The sequence below is a fragment of the Anomaloglossus baeobatrachus genome, chromosome 6 (assembly GCF_048569485.1).
Source record: "Anomaloglossus baeobatrachus isolate aAnoBae1 chromosome 6, aAnoBae1.hap1, whole genome shotgun sequence".
Lineage (NCBI taxonomy): Eukaryota > Metazoa > Chordata > Amphibia > Anura > Aromobatidae > Anomaloglossus > Anomaloglossus baeobatrachus.
In genome coordinates this window covers 236214674-236240881 of record NC_134358.1, presented here as the reverse complement: position 1 = coordinate 236240881, position 26208 = coordinate 236214674, and the positions used below count along the sequence as shown (strand labels likewise).

At 44.4% G+C, this 26208-nt stretch overlaps 1 protein-coding gene across 1 annotated transcript in view; it reads left to right on the top strand.

Annotated features, from left to right (window-relative positions):
* The first annotated feature begins 21816 nt into the window (after positions 1-21816).
* HIVEP1 (HIVEP zinc finger 1) overlaps positions 21817-26208 on the top strand; it is a 282913-nt gene continuing 278521 nt past the window's right edge. Inside the window, exon 1 of the mRNA XM_075314753.1 lies at positions 21817-21885. The gene's annotated coding sequence lies outside the window, so the exon portion shown is untranslated. The remainder of the gene's footprint in view (positions 21886-26208) is intronic.

Sequence of the window (26208 nt, the reverse complement as noted above, 5' to 3'; positions counted from 1 at the left end):
AACACAAAAAGCAGAATGAATACCAAATTGTGTCGCCACAAGGAGATATACACAAATAAACAAAGAAAATTAATAAATAATAAATAAGCAATCTCCAAAATGGAGTCAGACTACTACGCCAGAACAAAACCAATAGAAAAGGTAGCCAAGGACAATGCAATAATAAAATATAGAATTTTTATTAAAGATAATGGTAAAAACAGTACATGCAAGGATGAGTAATGAACAAAGTGCCGAGGCACCACAAGACTCAGCAAATGGGTTTGCAAACAGAAAATCAATAGATTACATAGGGATAAAGGTATATGTTACATTCTAAATATCTATCCCCAACATGGGTATAGCAGTAATTTAGTAATTTAATCGCCCCCCGGATGACGCGATTCAGATTGTCAGCTGGCTGTTTGTCCTCCCTGCAGTGTGTGCCATGTATTTATATCCTGGATGTCCTCTCATTGGTGTATATCACCATAAATACCCTCCCCATCCTGCTACCTGTTACCACACCTCCCTGACGAAGGCTACGACCGAAACACGTGTTGGTGTGGCTCAGCAGTGGCTAATGGCGACAGGTAATCTACCCCTATGATGGGATTTCCTTGGTATTTTTCCTTGGCTTTTCCTGCCTGTGTTTATGCCTTTTAGTGATATGCAAACAGTTAATTATATCATATGATCTGCCTGTAGATCACATTCATCTAAATTCATCTAAATTACTGCTATACCCATGATGGGGACAGATATTTGGAATGTAACATATACCTTTATCCCTATGTAATCTATTGATTTTCTGTTTGCAAACCCATTTGCTGAGTCTTGTGGTGCCTCGGCACTTTGTTCATTACTCACCCTTGCACGTACTATTTTTACCATTAATTTTAATAAAAATTCTATATTTTATTATTGTATTGTCCTTGGCTACCTTTTCTATTGGTTTTGTTCTGGCGTAGTAGCCTGACTCCATTTTGGAGATTACTTATTTATTATTTATTCATTTTCTTTGTTTATTTGTGTATATCTCCTTGTGGCGACACAATTTGGTATTCATTTAGTATCTGCATATGATCTGGTCCCATACTTGTATTCCAATAGTGTCAAACAAATTATGTTTGCGTGACATTATTGCATAATAAAGTATGGTGTTTTGTATGGGCTAATGTCCCTGACAAAATTGTTTTTAAAAAAAAAAAAAATACAGGCTGTATTGCAAAAGATAACATACCGTACATACATAGGTAAAATAATAATTCTGGACTAATTTTTTCAACAACAATTTGCCATATTTTTATTAGTCATGTACATTCAGTAGTACTGTTTTTAGAATAACAAAAATTCCTGATGTTATAGCTGTGACGGGGTGTACATCAGAGCAAAGAGAGACAACAGGCCGAGGATGATCCAACAGGTTTACTAACAGGAATACAGGAACAGCACACGACAAGTCCAAATAAAACAGATTCGGGGGCACCTCCCGATAATCCAAAGTGCCAGATCACAACGTAATAGTCCTTTTCAGAGTCCCAGAGAGTTCCACACAATCCCACGGGCCGCCACACAGGCCTAGCTCGGTCCGTGTCCACAGCCACCCAGGCTGGGCTCCTGCTCTCTTCAAGTTTCAGCTCACTCTGAAGTTACAAAAAGGGAAATGCATTGTCTGTGCTGCTTGACCAGCCCACCATGTTTGTTCAGGGGGTAGGGGTCACACATCCTATCATCAATGGTTTGGTCCATCACAGGGCTCCAATATGTCTGCCAGCCACAGTAGATGAAGGGATCCCCTGCTGTAAAGAACAATGACTATTCCTTCACTGGCCAATGCAATTACAGATTAGATACACAACTCTGGAAAGAAGAGGACAGGCTATTTACATAATCACATTAGATGCCAAGACTACAATTGTATGAGAGACACATTGAGACCAGTAGCTCCCCCAAGAAAATACATGAATTACAGCTAATACAACCAGGGAAATATACATATCATGACATAGTATCACAGCATATACAGTGAGAGGGTAAATTACATCTTCACAATCCCTCCCCCTCCCAACTTGTGTACGTACTAGGGACCTCTACAGGTCACTGGTTAAGTACACACAGGCAGAGCGTTACTTACATGTGGATTCATGCAGCCACGAATTGGCATCGTAGCTCTCCCACATCATTGCCCAGGAGAACAGCTGCAGGCAGACCACCCATCACCCCAACCACACATCGCCTGACCCCAAAACCAAAGTTCAGATCCACAGTGGCTGTGGGAATAGTCCTCCATTGTCCACCAGCCAGTTCAATAACAATCCCAGGTCCTCTATGGATTGCCTCAGGCCGAACCACTCGGGGATCAGCCAGTGTGAGGAAAGCTCCCGAGTCACAAAATCCAACAAGTCTCTGTCCATCCAGCACAACCTCCTGCAAGTGCTTACCTCGATGAGCAGAAGTCGTCATAACTGCGGGTCGCACCCCGTAAACTCCTGGTGGTGCAACATGGGGGGCTGAGTCACTAGGCCAGTCCTCACATAGCGGTGCCACATCTTCCTCCATGGCGCTGGGCTGTAAATAATTAACAATCCGATTGGGTGCAGGATCAGTCCTCATTTGAACAGCTGGGCAGGAGACTCGCCGATGCCCTGGCTGTCCACATTGATAGCATCTGAGCTGGGTCTCCCTCCATCCGAGGCGTCCTCTTGGGTAAGGGATAGGGGAACTTGGAGGCCGGCTCCCACCTGAAGGTGCTGTAGGGGTTTGAGGATGATTCCTCCATAGGCTGGCTGGGCATGAGGCCTGCAAATGCCCGGGATGCCTACAAACATAACACCTGCGCTCTGTTACTTCCTCTCCCCGGCGTATTCCAGAAAGTGCAGTAGAAGCAACTGGAGGCACATTAACACGGGTATCAACATGTGGTGGCTTAGCGGAACGGGGAACAATGGGGACAGAATAACTGGAGGCATCCGGTGTTGTGGAGCTGTTAGGCGTCTCTCCATCCTCCAACAGAACCCTCCACTGAGGCTTGATGGTGAGAGCCTCATCAGCGAGAGCAGCAGCTTCCTCCACTGTCGCTGGTTTTCTCTCACGCACCCATTCCCGGATCTCAGCGGGGCACTGGGCAAAGAATTGTTCTTTTAGGATGACCTGCAGGAAGGTCTCCCAAGATAAGGCCTCCTCTGCCTCCAGCCAGCGATTACATATTTGTTTGAGTCTATGAGCATATATCTTAAAAGACACTTCCCCATCACAGGCTAAAGCACGGAACTGAGTCCTGTAAGTGTCTGGGGTCACAGCATAATGTTCTAGAATAGTCTGTTTAATATCCGCATACTCACAGTTCCACCGAGGGTCCATAGCTCTATAGGCTTCAGCAGCTCCCCCCTCTAGGAGCCCAACCAGATGCCGGACACGCTCCCTGTCCGGGACTTCCATTAATCGACACTGATGCTCAAAGTCCTGGAAGAAGCCCTCAATGTCGCCTGCAGCCTCATTAAACGGCTTAAAGTCTTTGCGGGACACCCTGGGAAGTTCCCTCATGATGGGTGCTGGGGTTACAGTCTGTCTGGAACCTCTCGCGGCTTCCACAGCGAGCTCCTTATCCAGCAGTGCCATCTCCTCCATCCTGCGCTCCTTCTCTTTAGCTCCACGCATGGCCTCCCTCTTATCTTCTATGGTGGCCTCATCTCCAAGCAGTGCCATCTCCTCCTTGTACCACACAACCCATTGACTTTTTTGGGTATTCACCTCCGGCTGCCGTCTTTCTTCCGTTTGCTGTGAGGATCCTTCCTCCACGTCATTTTGCGAACAGACTCCTTCTAGCGCCTCAATCAGCTGCTCCTTGGAGAGTCCTTTGAAACGAACTCCTACTTCACGGGCCTTTGATTGCAGGCTCCCCAAAGTCCAGGTCTTGTACTCTGCAGTGCTGGTTCCTGATGTTGAGCCATTGTCCTCCATTCCTTCTGCTCTGATCCCAGCGCTGCCAACCAGTTTGTGACGGGGTGTACATCAGAGCAAAGAGAGACAACAGGCCGAGGATGATCCAACAGGTTTACTAACAGGAATACAGGAACAGCACACGACAAGTCCAAATAAAACAGATTCGGGGGCACCTCCCGATAATCCAAAGTGCCAGATCACAACGTAATAGTCCTTTTCAGAGTCCCAGAGAGTTCCACACAATCCCACGGGCCGCCACACAGGCCTAGCTCGGTCCGTGTCCACAGCCACCCAGGCTGGGCTCCTGCTCTCTTCAAGTTTCAGCTCACTCTGAAGTTACAAAAAGGGAAATGCATTGTCTGTGCTGCTTGACCAGCCCACCATGTTTGTTCAGGGGGTAGGGGTCACACATCCTATCATCAATGGTTTGGTCCATCACAGGGCTCCAATATGTCTGCCAGCCACAGTAGATGAAGGGATCCCCTGCTGTAAAGAACAATGACTATTCCTTCACTGGCCAATGCAATTACAGATTAGATACACAACTCTGGAAAGAAGAGGACAGGCTATTTACATAATCACATTAGATGCCAAGACTACAATTGTATGAGAGACACATTGAGACCAGTAGCTCCCCCAAGAAAATACATGAATTACAGCTAATACAACCAGGGAAATATACATATCATGACATAGTATCACAGCATATACAGTGAGAGGGTAAATTACATCTTCACAATAGCAATATAGTTATATCACAATAGCTTATGGGGACCACAAACACAACTAACCAACAAAAAAAAAACAATTATACCTATGTATGGTCATTTTCTCTTTTGTAATACATATGTGTTTGTGCTTATGTAAGCAAGTGATAAAAACTATAACAATGTCAAAATTATACATAACTATGGCGATTTAAACTAAAATAATCTTTAAACTGATTCCTCACTTGTAGACCAGAAGTGAACACAGTGGTTCTAAAGCTGGGTTTACACACTGCAACATCGCAAACGACATCGCTGTAACGTCACCGGTTTTGTGACGCAATAGCGATGTTGTTTGCGATGTTGCAGTGTGTGAATCCTATCAGCGACCTGGCCCCTGCTGTGAAGTTGCTGGAAGTTGCTGATCACTACAAGTCGTTCAGGACCTTTCCTAGGTCCTTTGTTTCCCGCTGTGCAGCATGAAGTTTCAGTGTGTGAATCCTTTTCAGCGACTTTGTTAGCAACTTCCCTTTCAAAAGGCTGCTTATCAACGTCCCCAACAACCAGCCAGGTCGCTCTGCAGGTCCGGATCGCTGGTAAGTTGTTGGCCAGGTTTGCCGGGTTGAACGCTCACCAGAGACTTAGCAGCGACTTATGGAGATCGCTATTGCGTCACCAAACCGGTGACGTTACAGCGATGTCCTTTGCGATGTTGCAGCGTGTAAACCCAGCTTAACACTACCATTCTCTACAAATGGTGCATTTAAAGCAGGCAACTCCTCAATGTCTTCGTCATTGCTTTCATGTAATCTACAGTAATTATGTAACACTACTGTAGCTTTAATGACAGCCTTGACGGTGGTTGGTTGGAGTTGGATGGTGGTTTGATAAATGCGTCATCTTGAGGCCAAAATGCCAAAGGCACGTTCAACATAGCAACGTGCTCTGGCAACTTTGCTATTAAATAGGGCTTTTGATCTGTCTAGCCCCCTTCTGGGATATGGACGCATCAAATGCCTAGACAATGCAAACCCCTTATCTGCAACCATTAAAAAAGGAACAATAAGGCCATTAGTACCAGGCAATGGTCTTGGTGCAGGCAAACTTAAACTATCAGACATTAATCGTCTTGCTAAACATGAGCTTCTGAAAATGCGTGCATCTGAGGCACTGCCATAGGTCCCAATATCAGCAAATAAAAAGCAGTAGTTTGTATCTACCATGGCCAAAATAACTACAGAAAAAAAACTTATGATAATTAAAATATCTTGATGCAGAGTTTGGTGGTTTCTTCACTCTAATGTGTTTTCCGTCAATGGCGCCAATACAATTTGGGAAAGCTGTTTTCTCCAAAAATTCATCTGAAATGTGCATCCATTTCTGTGTTGAAGGCAGCTGCATGACATGATGCCTAAGGGTCTCCCATAGCACAGTGCAGGTATGCAGGATAATCTTGCCAATTGTGGACCTTCCCAATAAGAATTCGAAATGTAGACTGCTGATGGATTGCCCAGTTGCTAGGTAACTGAAATAGAATAAAAACATGACATTACTTTGACTATTCATGTAAGTTGTATTTCACACCAAATATTTGTATCATCCAATGACTGGCGAGATACTGTGTATGTTGTTTTTTTTATTTCTTTGGTTGGGAAAACATATGTGATCTTTACTTTCCATATTGGAAAAATATTTATTTTTGTGTTTAATAAACAAGCTTGTTTGATTTATGCCTCTTGTTTCTTTAATTTTTGTAGAGATAGAATGGTAGATGTGACTTCTCAGATCTTATTTTGAAATTGCACTGTGGTTATGTGATCAATAAGTTTTCTACAAAGGCCTTAATTTTAAATTACATAATTTCAACAAAATGATGCCTTAGCGACTTAACATGCATTTCAAAATAACAGATAAAGCATGAGTATACATGACAACACCTACTGTAAAGTCATCAACAGTCGTTCCTCAGGGGAGATGCTGAGGCGCATAGAGGTGTCCTGATGCTTCAAACGATGGTACACAAGGCCAAGGATGTTGTCAAATTAATTCATGGTGAGATGGCAGTAGGCTTGGAATTTAGGTGGGAATTTCCGCATTTCGCCATATAAAATATTAAAATGGCCATGTGTTTGCCTGAGCTTCACAAGGGGGTGAATCCACATCCTTTTCTCCAGTGGTGGCTCTTCTTCAATCATATGTTGCCTAACTCCAAATCTCTGAGATATCAACCAGAGCAAATACATGGTTGCTTCATTGGAGAGAGACATTTTGGAGTGTGTCTAATGTGAGAATGAGCTCTGAAGCCATGTTTTTTAAGGTTTTTTAAGCAAACTAAACAAATTGGGTAGTTAATTGACCAATTTAACACACCAGGAGCATATTATGAAGGGCTAACAAGGTTGTTTGTGTGAAAATACGTATCTGAAAAAACGGACGGCACACAGACTGCACACATACGTATTGTATGTCAATACGGACATTCCACATGCACACACGGCTCACATACGCCATCACACGGATGCCATGCGTACCGGAGAAACGCCCCAAAAAAACGGAACACGGACCAGAAAAACGGACCGTGTCATACGGACGTTTTTTTTGCGGAAGTGTGTTTTAGGCCTTAGGGTATGCTCACATGAACATATGAATCAGACGAGTGCAATGTGAGAAAATTTCGCATTACACTCGGACCAATGTTATTAAATGAGGTAGAGAAGATGGCCAGCTTTTCTCTCATCCAGAATCTTGATGAGAGAAAAGTCGCAGCATGCTGCAATTGTCAATGCAACTGTCAGTGAGAGCCATGTCGCTCGCACCCATACAAATCTATGGGTGGGAGTGAAACATCGGACTGCACTTGGATGATATCCGAGTGCAGTGCGATAATCGCATCAGCTGACAATGGAGGAGATGGGGAGAGTAACCCCTTCCTCTCCTCTGCAGCTCCCGCCCTCTCCTCCATAGCTGTGATCTGATCGCAGGATTGGATCACAGTTGCATAACACTCTGCTCACAATAGGCAGGGAATATCCATACAGTAGTGGAGGGTTCCTAGAAACCGAATTACCAGTAAGGAAAATTCTATTGTCTCTAGTCACCCTCCACGACAGCACCACAGGAGGAGTGCCAACAGAATAGTTTCAGGGGGGGACAACAGCTTGAATGACCTTTCAACCGAAGACAAAGTCCTTATTAGAACTCAAATTTAATCTAAAATGTTTAATGAAAGTATGGACTGAGGACCAGGTGGCGGATCCGAAAATCTGTTAGATGGAGACGTCTGCTTTTTCGGCGCAGGAGACGGATACTGATCTGTTAGAATGGGCTGTGAAGTTTTCAGGAGAAGGCAGACCCTGGTTCTTGTATGTTTTCCCGATTGTCCTTCTGATCCAGTTGGCAATTGTACTCTTGGCGGCCTTCTTGCCCTTATTTTGACTATGTACATCCAGGGAATGGAACTCAATTTCCTTTTCATTAGAAGGAAGGTAATACTATGTCCTGGGACATGTGAAACTCAGAGACCACTTTAGGAAGAACGGATGGATCCAGAGGAGAAATAATTCTATTCTCGAGAATTCTCATGTAGGGTTCCCTTCTTGACAGGGCTTGAAGTTCGCTATTCATCTAGCTGTGGAGATCGCCACCAGGAAGGCAGTTTTCCAGGATAAAGTCCTTAAGTCTGAGGAGGTAACCGGCTCAAAGGGTGGTTGTGTCAACCTCTTAAGGACAGTGTTTAAGTTCCAGGGTGAACCAAGTTGATTTGTCTGTACTGCAACCTGACCACAGAAGTTATGAACCTCTTGATCCAATGGTGGTCTGCAAGATTTTGGTCTAAGGAGCTAATGACTGAAACTTTGACTTTGAGTGTACCAAGCTTGAAGCCTTTCTCTAGCCCATTTTGAAAAAATCCTATGGTTTGAGCCATTGTAGGATGGAATGTGTCTGAAATATTGGGTTTACACCAGGAGAAGTGATGGGCAGACTCGCAGATAAATGGGATCGGCGGGTCACAGGTTAAAAAAATATATAAAACAGGTTCTGGCCCAGAATTGATTCCAGATATGTGGCCAGATACCGGTCCCCATATAAGTCTATGGGGGCCAGAATTCAGCACTTAAACATGGTTAAAAGGGATAGGGGGATTGGAGCAGGTGCGTTATACTTACCACTCTCCGGCACACATGTAGCTGCTTCTGGGCTTCTAATTCTACTTACGGGGCCACTCATTATTGCTCATCCATATGCACTGCTTCCCCTGCCACCAGTAGTCCTGGAGCCTGTGATTGTTTACAGTCAGACGTGCCCCCAGCATGTTTGTGTGTCTGACTGCAACCAATCACAGACCCTGTCTGCAGCTTTCGATTATTGTAAAAATAATAAATTGATAAAGTGGCATAGGGTCCCCCCGCATTATGATGCCCAGCACATATAAAGCATACAGCTACAGGCTGCAGCCCCCAGCCATGTACTTATCTTGGCTGCATATCAAAAGAAGTGGAACCGCATGCAGCTTGCTTTTTTTTTTTTAAAGTGTTTAAATAAATAATTTAATAAGACGGCGTGCCGTCTCCCCTCCATTTTGATACCCAGTCATGATAGAGTCTGACAGCTGGGGGCTAGTATTTTCATGCTGAGGAGACCCATGGGCATGCGGTTCTTCTTATTTTGATACACATACACACGGCTAGGGGCTGCTTTATCTGTGCTGGGTAGCATAATATGGAGGAATCCTATGTCAATTGTTTTTAAAAATGTATTTAGTTTTATACCACGATAGAGCTGCAGAGTCTGTGATTGCAAGCAATCAGACATGCTGTCACACAGGCTGGGGGTTGTGTCTGACTGCAACCAATCGCAGATGCCAGGACTGCGAAAGCAGTGCATATGAATGAACAATAATGAGCGGCCCTGGAAGTAGAATGAGCAGCCCCGTAAGCAGTGTATAGCTGCGCTGGAGACTCGGTAAGTATAACGCGCCTTCGTTATTCTTATTTTCTTTATTTTGTTTTTCCTGAGTTGCCGGATCCGGATTATTATCTGGAGTTCCCTGAGAACTTCAGGCCCGAATCTGGCACGCGGGTACATTTGAAACCACACAGATCTGCCCTTTTACAGTCCAGATCCGTCCATCACTAACCAGGAGGTGAAAGTCTTCCATATTTTGCCATATATGGCATTGTGTTGTTGGGGTGAACTCTTAACCAGAGATCACTAGTTGCCTACTGCCTGGCCAAATTGGTATGGGCCAAGTGCATGCATAAAATAATTCACACCAGACACAGTCGGATATGAAATCTCTTCTTGACTCAGTAAAGATGGCACCGAACAGACTGAGGAGACTCATGCATCCTCTTGTTATAGGCTAGGGGCGTAAACAAGTTCAGATATGCACATTTAGTGGGACAGTTCATGGGCTAGCGAATGGGGAGATCCGTGTTGCTGTTGATGGGCGGGTCTGACCAGTGGATGAAACCATGACGATGGGAGGGACGTCATTTAGTGGATCCATGCTGATGGTTTGGTCTGTGATGTCATCTGATCTTTGGGTTGGTCTTCTAGCTTGACCAGGGGTCTTCCCTTATATGGCGGTCTTCTTTCATCTGGACATTCCTTGCATTCCAAGCAAGGTGTGGATAACAGGAAATGGCGGCCATCTTTATATTTGTGTCATGTATATGATCTGAAACCTGAATTATGTAAGGCAAATCGACATATTTCCCACAATCCCTTGTCAAGAAGTTAATTAAGTATGTCATCTTATGGCTCTCCTCAACAGTCCCCCCTAAATACTTTATTAACCTTCTGACCCTACCGTGGTCCTCTAACACATCAGCTCTAATGCTTTAACTGCAACCTTTTTTCGTTTTGCTATCCGCTATACAAGCAATACTAAGCCTTTGCCCCCACTGGTACAGACTGCTGATCAGAGAGTTGATCACATCCCGCACACACAGTTCACAGAGTCACAGGTAACTAGAACAGATTTATTTAATGCTGAAGAGCTTACTCAGAATTTGAGATTAATCGATTAGAAAGAGTAAGGCAATTGTAAGAATAAGCTTCTTACTGTTATGCTGCAGCTTTTAGCATTACTGTTTCTGAAAGGCTGATTCTCAGTCAATATCCGAGTGCTGTCCGCGTTTTCGAGACTTTTCTACCCGAATACACCTGATTGTATCACAACACTAATGGATCCCTTCTTGTCTCGGGTCTATAATCTACCACCAGGAGGCCTTTAACAAGATTTCCCTTACACATGGATCCGATTACCTTCAGTAACACAGAGTAGCACTTTTACGGCTTCAAATACCAACAAATAAAACAATACCAGTTACCTACAAGTGTATGTTATCCTTAAAAAGTCACTTAAACCCTTAAAATAATTGATTGGTTCAGGTCAGATAATGTTTTTCCCACCATGAGCCCTTATTTGTGTAATGTTCCTGTACCCATTGTTCCCTTATGGTTATTTCCCATGTATCATCCCCAATCTAGAAATTATCCATAAGGTTCTATGTGAGATAATCCAGCACTATGTGTGTTGTGACCCTCATTCTGCTGGTACGATGGACTATTTACAGTGGTTGTTGTCTCCAGATGGGTTTTCCCTCAAGCTTCATGGAAGTTGCTGTGGTTGGGATAAGCTGGATAGGTCCACCTGATTCTGACTCAGGGATCATTCTGACTTGTCTTTTTAGGGTCACCCAGTCTCCTGGCTGGAGACCACGTGCTCCTAACACTGATTTAGGATCTGGAATTGGAGGATACACATATTTAACACACTATACAGGCAGTTGTATACGGCTCGTACATCACTGGTCAGGATATCACACTGTATCTGAAGTATCTATGAGAAATATAATCACGTTCTAGGTACTAAACCAAAAATACCTGATGTAAAGATCGAATTATTAAGGAAAACGAACATTTGTTACATGATTTGCCAGCGTCCACCATTATCTTGTGGATCGTTACATGTTTATGTTATAATCATTAAAATTCCAAACAACATACACCCATGTGAGTATAGACACAATTAGATATTCCAATAAAGGAGGGGGCAGGGATTGGGGCAATAGCCCTAAACTCTCCCTACCTTGCAGCGGAGGTCGGCACCCTATAAGGCGAATTGGCGCCCCCGCTCACCGACGGCTCACCCCCCCTATCCCTACGCTGCTAAGCTAAGACATGCTGCTAATGTCAGTGAGGGAATATAGAAACCGTGAGATACAGGGGATAAAGAGGCATCAATATGCAATTATATATATCCAATTCATTCCCAAAGATTAAATATTCACTCTCTATATTTTACATAGCTGTTTGGTAGCTTAAATCAATATGATACAGCAAATTCAAGGACCAAACCCTAAAAGAAATTAAATACCTCACATGTATAACATGTACCCACTGTATCAATATAATAATAAGGGCAGGTAAAGTCATGAGGAGATCTCGTCCAATCACAGACTCCACTGTACAATTCACACTCAGGCTAATAAAATAACGCATATTTGTCAGACATTTAGCATGAAAGAAGCCCTCTCCCTTCTTCACAATGGCAGATGGGTTCATCAGGTACTGATCTCTATAGTGACCTCTGCTATAGAATATGTTCTTTTACCGCTTTGTAGGAACTCCATCTTTACATACCACCAGCACCATGAGTTTTTCAGCAGTAACGTTTTCCACACTGGATATGTTTCAGAGCAGGCCTGAAAAGAAATTCACTCAACACGCACAAAACTCATATAAACCTACTCATGGTAGATGTATATGACTAATCTGCAATCACCGGAGCAGTAGAGCGGATGAGGGGGGTGTATTTACGAGGTCTTTACAGTTTTTTCTACCTTAATAGGCACATGTCATACAAGACTGGATGTGTCTGGCCACCTGGGTACTGAAGCAGTGGTGCCGCCCATATCTTGTCCATCCCAACACCTTTGTCACATGGGTTACTTGGGCCATTATTGAGTAGAACGCTCATGGCAGAGAAAGCTTACCGCCCTTTATCCACAGACCTTCCTCAGTCACTGGCTCCCTGCGTCTCACACTCCGTTCCTTGCTGAATCGCTTGTTCCTGTAAGGATTTAAGAACACAAGGAGTGACCAATGTCACGGACGACGTGACAGGAGCCACCGAGGTACTGGTCTGCATTGGTAAAGGACTCTCAACTCTAGGCCCATTCACTTCTTCTTTGTTGTGCACCTGTGCGAGCATCTCCTCCGGCTGCTGCCTATATCCACATTTTGACTATCTTACCCCTTTCCGCTCTACAAACCACAGTGATCGCAAATCTTCATCTCGTTCTCCTATTACGATGAGAGAGGAGTGGTTTGATTTTTATTACCTCATGTTGTGTAACCTCAGCATATCCAGTGCAGAATCAACCAGCATCTTGGTATCTGGATCCATCTACGGAAAAACTCAAAATCTGCATTAGCAATGGGCTCATCTGAGACATGTTCAAAACCTGACAATTCTTGTTACATCAGAGCAATCATGAGATATATGTCTGTCTGCTGTATCCTCCTTACAGATGAAAATATAAAGAACACTTAATAGAAAAACCCAATCGATGAACAAATTAAAACCTTAAATAATACGTGTGACTTTCCACATCATCTTCCCCCCCTTTTTGAATCTATTATCCAAAACATAATTAGATTCAAAAAGTGTGTGGCCCCAGAGCTCTACATTTAGGCATGAAAGTCACATTGTATAGATTGTACCTAATCAGGAACACCAGAAATATTGTTTTTATCTGTAACTTAATAATGGAAAACCCTTTCAATGGCTTTTATAACCTTTGCTTGGACCACAGAAATCTGCATTGCAATCATTCTTTCTATAAAAAGAAAGCAGATTATTCAATACATTAAATATAAAACACAGAATTCCATAAATCATCCACATTCCTTAAAACAAATTATTGTAATTATTAATAAATACATTAATAAGTTATTATATTATTATTATTATTATTATTATTAATAATAATAATAACTATAATGTAGCACAACCTGGATGTAGGGGCGTTCATTTTTGAAACATTGAGGAGATTATCAGCATCTCTGTGATACTGTCCTATAACTTGAAGGGATAAAAGAATCTAGAACAAATAAACTGGCCATGTGGGAAAACAAAATGTTGATTTGCCATAGAAAAATTATCTAACAGGCTTCTATGCTTGAAAAGCTATCAATGAATCTAAACATGTCCACAGTTAACTTTTATTTCTTTGGGATAAAATTAGTAAAATAAAACTATTGTCAATGACCTTTTTCCAATATAATTTGCAATGAATTAAATGCAGGAAGCCCCTTTTTATTTTTTTCTCTTTTTTTTTTTCTCTTGGGCTGCTCTCACAATAGATCGAAGGTGAGATGAAAAGCCTGCCCTACAGGTTTTCTTTTTTTTTTCTAAAAGTTGCTCCTTTCTCCAAAAGCTAAAAGCACGCTGTTCATTTTCCCTGGACACGAGTGATATCTCCCTCCTTCTGTTGGATTTTTTTATTACTATTTATTTATTTTCCTTTCTGCAAGACATGGATATCCCATGGATATATTTATCTATTTATTTTTTTTTTAACATTCAACTCTCAGGATTATTCGCCACATTCGTAATTGGAATATGTATTATTTATCATGACATCTGCCGCAAAGGTACGTTTATTTTAAGGTTTTTCTCTTATTCTTTTATTGCTTATTAATTAATAAGATATTGCTCCTTGTGACTGTCCTGACTCAATCCAACCTGCACACTGGATCTATATTAAGTGTCTTCCACAACTACCCAATCATTCAATATTCCATCTTTTAGTGCTATAAACATTTACTAACACTTCATGTTATTCAGTGGCTGCAGTTTTGTCAGCTCCACTGAGGCCTGTAGAAAATGGCCCCACAGCACGTGATTTCCTTCTCTTTGTTGGGATTGCAGCATCATGTGGGGGGAGGGGAAGGTAAACTTTTTCTTTCTCAACTATTTCCCCCTATATTCTTTAGTCTGGATTTTATACATACACACCACACATACATTTATATATCTCATATACACACATTCAGATATCTACAGTCCTGATCCACCTACAGTTAAAAACACTCATGTTTCTGTCTAAGTATATAGTACTCCATCCAATCCATTGCACACCCCCCTACTCACGCTCTGTCTTTGTCTCAATCATGCCTCAGCCATGTGCTTCATCCACCATTTTAAAATCTGTAGGAACATGTGGCAGAGAAAAGGGAAAACTGACCTCACATCTGCTCAAACTCTGTCTCCCCATTTTCTATAGTCTGTACTTATACATATATATTTATACACACACACATACAGTTAGGTCCAGAAATATTTGGACAGTGACACAAGTTTTGTTATTTTAGCTGTTTACAAAAACATGTTCAGAGATACAATTATATATATAATATGGGCTGAAAGTGCACACTCCCAGCTGCAATATGAGAGTTTTCACATCCAAATCGGAGAAAGGGTTTAGGAATCATAGCTCTGTAATGCATAGCCTCCTCTTTTTAAAGGGACCAAAAGTAATTGGGCAAGGGACTCTAAGGGCTGCAATTAACTCTGAAGGCGTCTCCCTCGTTAACCTGTAATCAATGAAGTAGTTAAAAGGTCTGGGGTTGATTACAGGTGTGTGGTTTTGCATTTGGAAGCTGTTGCTGTGACCAGACAACATGCGGTCTAAGGAACTCTCAATGGAGGTGAAGCAGAACATCCTGAGGCTGAAAAAAAAGAAAAAATCCATCAGAGAGATAGTAGACATGCTTGGAGTAGCAAAATCAACAGTCGGGTACATTCTGAGAAAAAAGAAATTGACTGGTGAGCTTGGGAACTCAAAAAGGCCTGGGCGTCCACGGATGACAACAGTGGTGGATGATCGCCGCATACTTTCTTTGGTGAAGAAGAACCCGTTCACAACATCAACTGAAGTCCAGAACACTCTCAGTGAAGTAGGTGTATCTGTCTCTAAGTCAACAGTAAAGAGAAGACTCCATGAAAGTAAATACAAAGGGTTCACATCTACATGCAAACCATTCATCAATTCCAAAAATAGACAGGCCAGAGTTAAATTTGCTGAAAAACACCTCATGAAGCCAGCTCAGTTCTGGAAAAGTATTCTATGGACAGATGAGACAAAGATCAACCTGTACCAGAATCATGGGAAGAAAAAAGTTTGGAGAAGAAAGGGAACGGCACATGATCCAAGGCACACGACATCCTCTGTAAAACATGGTGGAGGCAACGTGATGGCATGGGCATGCATGGCTTTCAATGGCACTGGGTCACTTGTGTTTATTGATGACAACAGCAGACAAGAGTAGCCGGATGAATTCTTAAGTGTACCGGGATATACTTTCAGCCCAGATTCAGCCAAATGCCGCAAAGTTGATCGGACGGCGCTTCGTAGTACAGATGGACAATGACCCCAAGCATACAGCCAAAGCTACCCAGGAGTTCATGTGTGCAAAAAAGTGGAACATTCTGCAATGGCCAAGTCAATCACCAGATCTTAACCCAATTGAGCATGCATTTCACTTGCTCAAATCCAGACTTAAGACGGAAAGACCCAGAAACAAGCAAGACCTGAAGGCTGCAGCTGTAAAGGCCTGGCAAAGCATTAAGAAGGAGGAAACCCAGCGTTTGGTGATGTCCATGGGTTCCAGACTTAAGGCAGTGATTGCCTCCAAAGGATTCGCAACAAAATATTGAAAATAAAAATATTTTGTTTGGGTTTGGTTTATTTGTCCAATTACTTTTGACCTCCTAAAATGTGGAGTGTTTGTAAAGAAATGTGTACAATTCCTACAATTTCTATCAGATATTTTTGATCAAACCTTCAAATTAAACGTTACAATCTGCACTTGAATTCTGTTGTAGAGGTTTCATTTCAAATCCAATGTGGTGGCATGCAGAGCCCAACTCGCGAAAATTGTGTCACTGTTCAAATATTTCTGGACCTAACTGTATGTCCTAGATCTAAGTCTATTTGTAGATAAAAAAAACACCTTATTTTTCTGTCTAAGTATTTAATAGTCCACCCAGTCTTTGTTCAAACATTTACAGAGCACATGGTCTTCACACATCCCCCCCCTCACTTCCTGTCTTTGTTTCAATCATGCCTCAGCCATGTGCTTCGTCCACCATTTTAAAATCTGACCTAAAATGGCTGCAACCAAAAATAGCACATGGTTTCCGGATTTTTTTCCAACTACAACTACACACAACTTCATCAATTTCTCCATCTTTCTCTCAAGATAAACAACACCAAACAAGCAATCTTTCTCTATGCATACCAGATAAAAACAGACAAACAAAAAGACGGGGGAGATGACAAACAACTGAAACACTAAAGAAAACCTGCAGTTTGCAGCACACACTTCCAAATCCTTCCTTATACTGCCACGTGGTCCCTTTCTGATTTCTGCGTTCCGTAATATACAAAAAAAAAACAAACTAGTATCACCCCTGACTACAAGGTGTCTATACCGGCCGATTCACCTCTCTTGGAGGACTTGTAACTAGCCTCTATAACACCGACTTCCGTTAACCTGCCTCTCTTGGAGGACTTGTAACTAGCCTCTATAACACCGACTTCCGTTAACCTGCCTCTCTTGGAGGACTTGTAACTTGCCTCTATAACACAGACTTCCATTAACCTGCCTCTCTTGGAGGACTTGTAACTAGCCTCTATAACACAGACTTCTGTTAACCTGCCTCTCTTGGAGGACTTGTAACTAGCCTCTATAACACAGACTTCCGTTAACCTGCCTCTCTTGGAGGACTTGTAACTAACCTCTCTAATACAGCTTTGAGAGCCCATGAAAAACACGTGCCTAACCTGACCAATTAATACTTGCTCTTTATCTCTAGGCCTCTTGCCGAGTCATTCACTCTAGGCCTGAAGCCAAAACTCTATTTATTACACCTCGAGCCGAGTCATTCACTCTAGGCCTCAAGCCACAACTCTATTTAAATCTCTACCAGAACCGCAAAACATGACAGGCAACAACCAAAAACCGTACCACATGGAGCATCCTCCACGTTTCCAAACACCGCTCAAAAACTCACTTGCTATCCTAACTACCAGTCAATCTCCCCTCTAGACAAATACAGAAGAGACAGCAGGCAACTGAATATGTGACGGTTCTTCCGCAATCAAATATGGCCAGCAGCGGAGAAACTCTTCTGCCGTCACAGATATCGCAAAAACCGGACACGGTCAAGCAATCAGTGCCACACACCCTGAGACACATGAGTAAGACTTCAGATTATAAAAATCAGCAGACTTACCATGTTCTCGTATAAAGAGCTGATCAGACTCTTGGATCAGGGTATTTAGCACGTCCTGCCATTCCAATTGCCGGTCCTCAAGATTGTAGAGTTTCTCCTATACTGGCCCCACATTGGGCACCAATAATGTTGGGGTGAACTCTTAACCAGAGGTCACTAGTTGCCTACTGCCTGGCCAAATTGGTATGGGCCAAGTGCATGCATAAAGAATTCACACCAGACACAGTCGGATATGAAATCTCTTATTGACTCAGTAAAGATGGCACCGAACAGACTGAGGAGACTCATGCATCCTCTTGTTATAGGCTAGGGGCGTACACAAGTTCAGATATGCACATTTAGTGGGACAGTTCATGGGCTAGCGAATGGGGAGATCCGTGTTGCTGTTGATGGGCGGGTCTAACCAGTGGATGAAACCATGACGATTGGAGGGACGTCATTTAGTGGATCCATGCTGATGGTTTGGTCTGTGATGTCATCTGATCTTTGGGTTGGTCTTCTTGCTTGACCAGGGGTCTTCCCTTATATGGCGGTCTTCTTTCATCTTGACATTCCTTGCATTCCAAGCAAGGTGTGGATAACAGGAAATGGCGGCCATCTTTATATCTGTGTCATGTATATGATCTGAAACCTGAATTATGTAAGGCAAATCGACATATTTCCCACAATTCCTTGTCAAGAAGTTAATTAAGTATTTAATCTTATGGCTCTCCTCAACAGTGTTACTGTGACGCCCTGGGCTATTCGGGTCGTCACAGGGTTCTGCACAATCTGCTCTCCCCGTGCAGGACTCAAACCCCCATGGTTCTGGGAACCTAACCTGCATTACTGCCTCCACCAGCATTCACAAATCCTAGATACACTTTGCACCACATCTGTCAGGCACACCAGTGGACTGCTTAAGCAGGAATAGGGCCGCCCACCTAGGGGTCAGGCAGGGAGGTGGGAGGTGTCATCAGTTCAGTGGTGGCTCTCCAGCTGTGAGGAGCTCTAAGGAAGCTGGAAGTTGGAGCTCCCAGGGGAGAAGTAAAATAGGTCGCAGATGGTGGTCTGGACCTAGAGGAGTCCAGCAAACATTTCATCTTGCACAGATCTAATAGTCTTCTCTTCAACTCCTATAGTGCTCTGTATTGCTCTCAATAGTTGTTCCATATCTTTTGTTGAGAAGAAGTATTTCTTATTGTCCAGGCACCTGTCTGAAACTGAAATTAAGTCATCCTCATCTAGTAAGCCCTCAGGAATTGAAGATGGACCTTCCAAGGAATCAGAGTGTGATTCTTTTTTTGGGTCAATTTTCCTCTTTTTTTCATATTGAGGTTACTGAGGGCAATAACTGGCAGAAGAATGTTAAGGATAATTGCATATCCTGACATACAAGATTTTCAATTTCATCTATTAGGGATTGTTGTACTTCTCTATTGACAATATTAATACAGGGCTGGCATAATTTCATATGTGAGGATGGGAGTTTCTTGGCACATACTGCACATTTACGGCTGGGAATTTTCTCCTTTCTGGGTGCAGGAACCTTTTCTCCCTAAAAAATGAGGGAGAAAAGAGCCCGATAAGAACCTGTCCCAAAGGGAGAACTCATACATACGTAAGATTACATGTATACAAAATACATTCATTCATGCATACTGATCCCTCTGTTTCAGAGTATTCACTGAACCAGGGATAGCGCTGGGGTCCACAGAAGCCTAGTGGGAAGACCGATCACCGTTCATCATCGGAGATTAGTCCTACTTGGGGATGTCTTCTGGCTGGGACACTTATATAGTGCTGAGCCCTTAGCGCCACATCCACCCAGTGGACGACTCCGCCTCATCCTCGGTCAGCAAGGTAGCCTTGGGAATGGGGCGCACCAATAGTACCGCTGCGGGATCATGCGGTAGGAGCGTGTTCCACCGCGGAATGCAGGAAAACAGAAAGTGACATCTGAACAGCCAATGCCGCCGTTACTTCCTACACGTACCCCACACAACCGCCGCACACGGAGGGAGGAGATGCCGGGGAGCTAAGGGAGGCCACCTACATGTTGCACCCATTCCGCTTTACTGCAGACAAGGCACAGGAGAAATGGGAAAGTTACGAATCTAGGAGATGGGACCTGCAGGCGAGGAGGACAGCGTTCAGCTACGACCTCAGCCGCCCGGTATAAGGTAATTTTTTCCCTATTGCAACGTTCCGATTACCGGCAACGGAGCACCACAGGTAATCTCTTCATGCTCCCATAAGGATAGGAAACAACACTGGAGATTAGAGGTGGGAGGATTATTTAACCTCTTTGTGTTTCCTGTCCCTATTAGGGCAATGAGTTAACCTCCTGTGGTGATGTCATGGAGGGTGACTAGAGAAAATGGCAGAATGCAGCTGCCCCAGAAGTGGTGCATCTAGTAACTACAGTTAAACACAGACACACTGTAAAAAATTGTTTATTTGAATAAAGACAAGTAGATCACTCGCTGTCGGTGAGAAACTCTGTTCCTGCCGCTAACCGAGAGTGACGCATGGAACCTCGTTCTCAGAACGAGGCTCCATAGTTCACTCGCAGCAAGTGGCTGGTACGGAATTTCACACACGGTAGGGCTAAGAGGAATTCTGAGCCGGCCATGCATATGATAAGGCTGAGCAGATTCCTGAACCAGCCATGCACGTGGTAGGGCTGAGAGGATTTCTGAGTCGGCCGTGCACATGGTAGGGTTGAGGGGATGCCAGAGCAGGATGTGCGCTTGGTAAGGCTGAGGGGACTCCTGAGCCGGCCATGCACATGGTAGGGCTGAGGAGACTCCTGAGCCGGCCATGCACATGGTAGGGCTGAGGAGACTCCTGAGCCGGCCATGCACATGGTAGGGCTGAGTGGATTCCTGTGTCAGCCATCCACATGGTAGGGTTGAGGGGATGCCTGAGCCTGCCATGCAGACTGTAGGGCTGAGGGGATGCCTGAGCCTGCCATGCACATGGTAGAGCTGAGGGACTCCTTAGCCAGCTGTGCACATGGCCTGAGGGGATGCCTGAGATGGCCATGCATATGGTAGGGCTGAGGGGACTCCTGAGACAGCTGTACACATGGGCTGAGGGGATGCCTGAGTCAGCAGTGCAAACGGTAGGGCTGAGTGGATGCCTGAGCCAGCCGTGCATATGGTAGAGCTGAGGGACTTCTTAGCCGGCTGTGCCCATAGACTGAGGGGACTCCTGAGCAAGTCATGCACACAGTAGGGCTGAGGGGGCTCCTGAGCCAGCTGTACACATGGGCTGAGGGGATGCACATGGTAGAGCTGAGGGACTCCTTAGCCAGCTGTGCACATGGGCTGAGGGATGTCTGAGCTAGCTGTACACATGGGCTGAGGGATGTCTGAGCCTGCCCTGCACAGTAGGGATGAGGTGATGCCTTAGCCAGCTGTGGGTAGGGCTGAGGGGACTCTAGAGCCAGCCGTGCACATGGTAGAGCTGAAGGGATTCCAGAGCTGGCTGTACACATGGGCTGAAGGGATGCCTGAGCCAGCCATGCATACGGTAGGACTGAGGGGATGCCTGAGCCCGCTGCGTACATGGCAGGGCTGAGGGTATTCCTGAGCCGGCCGTGCACATGGACTGAGGGGATGCTTGAGCTCGGCGCTGTGCACATGGTAGGGCTGAGGGGATTCCTGAGCCGGCCGTGCACATGGTAGGGCTGAGGTCCTGCCCCTTGCTCCACCCAAAGCTATCCCTCCTCAGACGAGGAAAGCAGGGATCCCTCCTCTCACAATAAATGACAAAGCATAGAAAAGTGATAGGACGGAAAGCCCCTGAGCTCCGCAGCTCGCCGCCTGTCAGGCTTTACCCCGCTCTCATTTCCTGTCCCTCACCTCGGACATATTCAAGTTTCTAGAAAAAAAAAAAGAAAGGGACAGCTCCTTGTCCTGTTTGAGGGTCTGTGCGGGAAACCCCGTATAAGTTCTGGTGAGTATGTGGTAATTCTTGCTGTCTGTTAAGTGTAACCGTTTCACTGCCGGAGGAGTGACCTGCTCCTCACACGTAAGGGACATTACCCCGGGATTTGGAGGGTTACAGTATATATAAGGAGGGCACGTTACATGGACGGAGAGGAACCTCCGGGATCTCCGGCTGCCCTAATGAGGCTGTGTAACCAGCGGAGGGCGGGCACAGAGCAGGCTGCGGCCTTCCGGGGATTTCCGACATACGTCAGCTCGGGGGCTTTCTGCAGTGACAGGAAGGCGGAAGCTGCAGACACTGCACAGGGAAGAGCTGCTGCCGTCAGTGGGAGCGGGACAAGGGGATGTGTGAGGTCCCCACCTGTGGAAATAATCCTCAGGAAGATGTGGTTGTGTGGATATTTCTGCACAGTATGTCTATTCTAGGTGTATGCGCTGCAGAAAACCACTGGCTCTGAAGCCCAGGGCCTGCCAGTATCCTGTGCCCATTGCCAGAGCTGCAGCATTTCTACATCAAATTCCACAGGGTTTTTTCCCCTGTGCTTTACCTGATAACGTCTGTGGCACATGCCCTGCAAAAAATTATTTTAAAATCTACAATTACTGATTTTTCCGTCAATCTGACAGTGTTCCACAGCAACTTTCTAGTTTGACTAGACAGAAATCTGCACTATTTCTGCTCACGCAGGTTACTGGGTGGAATCCGCTCTGTATTTCTGCACTGGCAATGTGGACAAGATGTGACGAACTCTTATCTGGACGCTGTGTAAAAACGCCACATGCAGGTTTGAATTGACCTGAAAAACGTAGCTGGAATCCAGAGCAAAATCTATTAGGCCACGTAAACACGTTGAGGTTTTTCTACCTCCATATTTGTAGCCACATCCAGAAGTGGTGCATGTCTTTCTATTCTACTTTCCCTCTGATTGTCCTTGTTTCGGCTACAAATACTGAGGTAAAAAACTCCCCAAATAGTCATCATGTGCACATGGCCTAATAGATTATGTTCTGGATTCCAGCCTAAGGCTGGTTTCAGACGTCCGTGTTTTAATCAGGTACCAGTCACACGCATGGTTACGGTCATACGTGTGTTACACGTGTGTCACGCGTGCGACATCCGTGTTTGCATACGTGTGACACGTACCGGGTAAAAGATGTGTCTCTGTAATGAAAAGATGTTCTATATTTACCTGTATCCAGCGATGCTGTCTCCGGCTCTGCTGCGTCCCGCTCCTGATCCCCCGCTCATTTATTTTCATTGATTATTCACTGCCTGAGGATCTGGAAGCCGGAACATCGCGGGGACAGGCTGGGTACAGCACAGCCGAGGACAGCACCGCCGGGGACATCACCGGGACATCGCCGGTGACAGGTTAGTATACAGCAGTTTGTGCAGTGACATCCAGGGACTCATCAGGGTTCCCAATGAACTCTCATGAACCCCTGGAAGTCACCATCGTGACACTCGCTGAAACGCAGTTGTCGCAAGGTTGTCATCAGGAGATCATGAGAGTTCATTGGGAAATCCGATGACCTCCTGGACGTCCCTGAACACACACTGCTGGCAGGATACAAACCTGTCACTAGCGATGTCCCCAGCCATGCTGTCCTCGGCGGTGCTAACCTTGGCGGTGCTGTCTCCTGCGCTGTCACTGCGATACCCCTGCTCCCAGCTGCTCACTGCGGTGAATAATCAATGAAAATAATGAGCTGGGGTCAGGAGCGGGAGGCAGCAGAGCTGGAGACAGCATCGCTGGATACAGGTAAATATAGAAAATCTTTTTATTTAAAAACCCGTGTTTTCTCCGGTACATGTCACACTGATGTCACACGGATCATATCAGTGTGTGGTCCGTGTGACATCCGTGCTGCTGGAGAAAAAACAGGCACGTCTCCGTGTGAAATAGCAGGGCCACAAGGTCCGTGTGAAAACACGGTCGTGTGAGAGTGCACAATAGGGTAACATGGGTACATGTGACATCCGTGTTAAAAACGGATGTCACACGTACCTAAAACACGGACGTCTGAAACCAGTCTAAGGCTGTGCACATTGCGTCGTGTCCCTGCTGAAATTTCCACAGGGATTTGACAGCACATGTGCGCGTCAAATCGCTGCAGAAATACTGCATAATGAATGCAGTGTTTCTGCAGAAAAAAAGCCGATTTCATGCGCTCTGGATCCTGCCTCTCCCATAGACAGAGTGGGAGCTGCATCCAAAGCGCACGGAATAATTGACATGTTGCTTTTTAGAACGCAGCGATTTGGAACAAAATTTTGGCATCCAAATCGCTGCGCTCTCAAACGCAACGTGCGCACGTCTCAAGCACAATCTTCATAGATTGTGCTGGGGACGCAGGTCGCATGCATTTACGCTGCAGTGCAATATGCAGCGTAAATGCATGAAATTCGGAAACGTGCGTATGAGCCCTTAATCTCCTACATTTTTCATGTCCGTTTCTGTCACGTGTGGCCTTGGGCTAGTTTCATACATCAGGGTTTAGCAGCTCATATATGCCCATGAGGGTGCCAAGTTTGATCAGGAGGCCTGTAGCCAATCTTTACATCACAGCTTTGGCCAGCCGTAGATGAGTGTATGAAAAATCCGAGTTGCAGCCAAAAAAACGTGGACAATTTTGATTTTTTTTTTTTTTTAGATCCGTGTGCGATTCCTTTTCATACATCAAAAAATGTACATGATCAAATACAGTTTCCTAATAGAAATGTATTTGTAAAATTCGTATGGCACAGGAATGTTTCTTGTGGGATCCAATTTTTTTTTTTTATGTACCCATAGACTTGAATGGTTGAGTTTCATCCGTGTCTCGAAGGCCGGAGTCACACTTGCGCATGACTCATACTAGTGCAATGCGAGAAAATCTCACATTCCACTGGGCCCAATGTTAATCATTCAGGCAGCTCATATACCCTTATTGGACTGAGGAAAAAGTGCAGCATGCTGCGATTGTCTGAGACTCGACCATTCACATCATACAAGTCTATGGGCGCGTGTGAAACATCAGACTGTAATCAGATGTCATCCATGTGCAGTGCAGTATATGCACAGACAGGAAATGGAGCGATTACTCTCTCCTCTCCATGCCTGTGATCCAATCTCAAGACATGGAGAGCTGCGGCTGTAACCGCGCCCCCTCAAACGGAATGACAGCCGCTCTCCATTTGATTCGGCTCTCATTCAGTGCAAAGAGCGTGCTTATAGCCGTCACTCCCTTTAGGCTGTGTCCGCACTTTGCGTCGTCCTACTTGCAGTTCTAAACGCATCTTCTGTCAGAATTTGCTTTTGCCAAAGTTGCTTTTGAGCACAGAATCGCGGTAAATACGCATGCGTTTTAGCTGCGTTTTTAGCGCTTTTTACATTCTTTTCCATTGCGTTTAGACAGATGCGTTTTGAACATAAAAACACTGCTAAATAAAGTTTAAACAGTCAAACACAATGAAAAACAAGGAACATATATATAATTATTGAAATCATAATGAAAATAGTTATATTTCATATAATTATAGCGGTTTTATACTATTTATCGCTAAAATAGCAAAAAATTAATATTTTTCATTAATTTAATTGTCGGACTATGTGTGTGTGTAAAGGGACATATTATTTTGTTGTCAGGAAGCATGCGTTTATGTAGTCCAAAACGCATGCTTTCTGCAGCTGAAAAGCAGGTAAAACGCTGGAATTTTGATGTTGCTTGCTTTTTACAACTTCTCATTGACTTCAATGTTAGCAAAACGTAGCCCAAATGGCAAAAATAATTGACATGCTGCTTCTTTGAACGCAGAGTTTTTGCCCAAATTTATGCAAATTAAACGCAGCGTTTTGAACTGCAAAGTGCGCACAAGAAAACTACTTTTGCCATAGACTTTGCAGGAAAATCAAAACGCATGCATTTTGGCATGAAAACGCTGCAGTTCAAAACGCTGCTGAAAAGCAGGTGAAAACGCAAAGTGCGGACACAGTCTTACACAGAGCGGTAACTGAACCAGTGCCACCTCCATGACTGAAACCCAAATGCTGCCAGGAGGGTTAAAGTTCTTTTCCTCCCGGCAGTGGGGTTTAACACTAGAACTACTGAGGTAGTCATTTTGACTACTTTTCACCATGTATTTCTATATAGGTGTCACGAGTCCAGTAGTTCTAGTGTTAATGTGCAGGTTCAGAAAGCTATTACCCTGCAGGTTAATAGCATTTTTCCACATCACAGGTTCTCTTTAAAGTTCTCACTATTCATGGAGACAAACCCTGTCAATATGTCCTGCTAGTGCACATGACCGTCATAGAGGGTGACCCCGTTTTGTGACCTAGAAATTAGA